The sequence below is a fragment of the Carassius auratus genome, unplaced genomic scaffold, assembly GCF_003368295.1.
Source record: "Carassius auratus strain Wakin unplaced genomic scaffold, ASM336829v1 scaf_tig00039285, whole genome shotgun sequence".
NCBI classification, from domain to species: Eukaryota; Metazoa; Chordata; class Actinopteri; order Cypriniformes; family Cyprinidae; genus Carassius; species Carassius auratus.
Window position 1 is genome coordinate 1 of NW_020526498.1, and position 2,924 is coordinate 2,924.

General features: G+C 39.4%; 1 pseudogene; it reads right to left on the reverse strand.

Annotated features, from left to right (window-relative positions):
* Positions 1-319: 319 nt before the first annotated feature.
* On the reverse strand, positions 320-2,673 carry LOC113083740 (dual specificity protein phosphatase 4-like; annotated as a pseudogene).
* Positions 2,674-2,924: the final 251 nt, after the last annotated feature.

Here is a 2,924-nt window from a genome sequence, read left to right on the forward strand (position 1 = left end):
GCAGACTTCAATTTTCATCATCGTATTTATACAAAGAACTCTACACATCAAAACGCATTCAAACATATTCTTCAAGCTACCTGCATAAGTGACCAAGAAGAATGCAAGACTAAAAAGAAGGGTGCAATTGCTGTAAATGCTCTGCAATGCAGATCAACATTTTAATTGCTGATGAATGGCACGCTATTTGCAGTTGAAAGGAGCCATAGCAACCAAGAGCAATTTACAACGGTTTCACCTACCCTAACCATCCAAAAGTTGACAAAATCTATATGTATTTAGTATAATTTAGTATAATATAATATAATGTTGAACATACCTATAAATTCAATGGCTTCGATGAACCAAGAGCTGATGTCTTCCTTATGGTTGTCTTCCACCGGGATACACTTATAACTGGTAATCCCCTTCAAAATGATTCGGACAATTTGAAGATACATTCAATAGAGCAGAAATGCCCATACGATCTAGCATGTCCTTTTTAGATGCATGGAGAGCACTGCCAAGAAATAAAAAGGAGGATTTCCACAGGGCCACCCTGTAATAAAAAAAGTGACAAAAAATAATGATTAATAATGGATATTAAATATATGTTAAAAATATTTTTGGTAACACTTTATTTTGAGGTGTCCTTGTTACATGTTATATGTACTTACTATTATAATAACAATACTTATGCATAATTACATGCAAGTAACCCTAAACAAAATTCTAACCCTAACCATATAGTAAAAACATGTAGTTATTTAATATTACTCAGTACTTAAATGTATAATTACACTGTAACAATGACACCTTAAAATAAAGTGTAACCAAAATAATAATAATAAATGCATTTATAATTTAAAAAGATAAACGATTTCATTCATTTGTCCAGATAATCATCGCAGGCCCCTCTCAATAAATTATCAAAAGCATTTGCAGCAGATTACAGCATCAGACCACTTACTACACCTCTGTTTGCTATAAAAAGGTCAAGCTAATAACGTCCAGTTTATTTATTCTGGGAATGTGTATCGATTTGGCCCACTGTTATGTCATCAGTGGCCTGCTTTGCAAGCTGTAGAGACAGGAAACGATCAATGTGGGACATCAACTCTAAAGCGCACTGGAGTGTCTGACACAGTACACCCCTATCACAGAGGAACGCACTCTAAAGCACTGCTACATCAGCCGGAAAGAGCAGCGGATGACAGCAGTCAACCGGATGTTTAATGTTACACAATGTTGCCCATTAGCTGACCTCAAAGTATCCACTGGCGCTAATGTAGTTACCTGGTCATGCTGTGGAGTTCCGCAAGAGGTGCAGCTGCTCTCCACGCTGGACTGAGGGCTGGATACTGCCAGAGTTCTGGTTTTCAAACAGTAATCGGGATACTGTGTGGAAAATCTGTCGTAGCCTCCTAGAAAGTGAAAAAAATACATATTTTTAACACTTTTCCTCAAACTGTTTCCATCTTAAAGAAAGCTGGTTCACTGGGCTGTTGTTTTAGAATCAGCTATAGTCCACCTTAAACCATCTAAGATGAGGAAACTGCATTTAACTTCCCCTAATCTTTACTTCAATGGAATTATTTTATTGCGGTCCCAGAGAATGCATTCAGTATTTCCACTTAAAAGGCAGGACCACCTGAACACAGTTTTTCACATTTCATATACATTTCATTTTACACACTCTTTTTAGACAAGCCATTAATTTGTGACATTTTTAATACATTTTACACAAGGTAAGGCCTACTAAATAATAAAATGCACAACCCCCTATAAAAGGAACGTGAAGCATTTTAAATAGTTGGATTTGTGTCAATAAACTAACAGATTAAAATGGTTTGATCCAGATTTCTTCAGAACATGGGAGCTGGTTTCTAATTGCTCACACTAGCTCAAGGTGGTCAAGTTGGAACATGTTAACTGGTCAAGCAGTGAATGACCAGCATGGACCAGCTAGTGTGCTCCAAAAAAAAAAAACAGCTACAAGGCTTTCTTAAACTGGATTTTCCAGCAGAGAAAATGGCAATCTACATTACATCATCATCATTATCCCGCTACTAGATCCCTCCACAATGAAAACAGATATTTTCTCAAAACATGGCAGCTTTATTTCAGTTCAGAAATACAATAACTCAATAGATTTTTGTGTAATGTAGATAGGAGTTTACCTTTTAGCAGATAGATTTCTGTCCTAAACGTATCCCTACACAAAGCGTTATGTACCAGGGTGATTGTGCTGTCGTTTTTCATCGTGTTTGTATCGGAGGTCCGCTCATCGTATAAGATCACGGCGGAGTACAGCCCTGATTTCAGACGGGATCTCGCTTCATCGTCACCGGACAGAATCTGGTCCAAACTCACGGAGCCTTTCGCTCGCCTCCGAACTATCGTGTTACAGCGAATATTTACAGCACCGCGGAGGTGACCGGCGCTGAACGCTAAAAACGACCTGCAGTCCAAAAGCAGACATTTCGCACTGTCGTTCTTCATCAACCTCTTCAAAACGCTGCAATCCATTTCACAAAGTTCGTCCATTGTGACCATTTTCCTCCGACGGGCACTGGTCACGGTCAAACGGTGCTTTAATAACAACAATACGTCAAATCCAGCGTTGCCAGTGCGACGTGTAATGTTGTGTTGCCCTCCAGAGAGCTTTACTACCACGGGCACTTCTCTTTCCGTTTTATGAATGGGCTTCAGACGCGCGCTCCATAAAAGGATCGCGACGTCACAATGGAGATGACGTCTGCTACGAGCTCCATTCATTAAGCGCTCTTCATTCATAAGAGTCAGCGACGATCGATGGTGACCGCCTTCCTCGTCTAAACCAGAACCCAGCCATCAGATATTTCTTCTCAGATGGCGAGACAGTTTACTTAAAAGAACGGTAAACAACATATTGATACACCTACGGCAAGGTGACGTTCAAATAG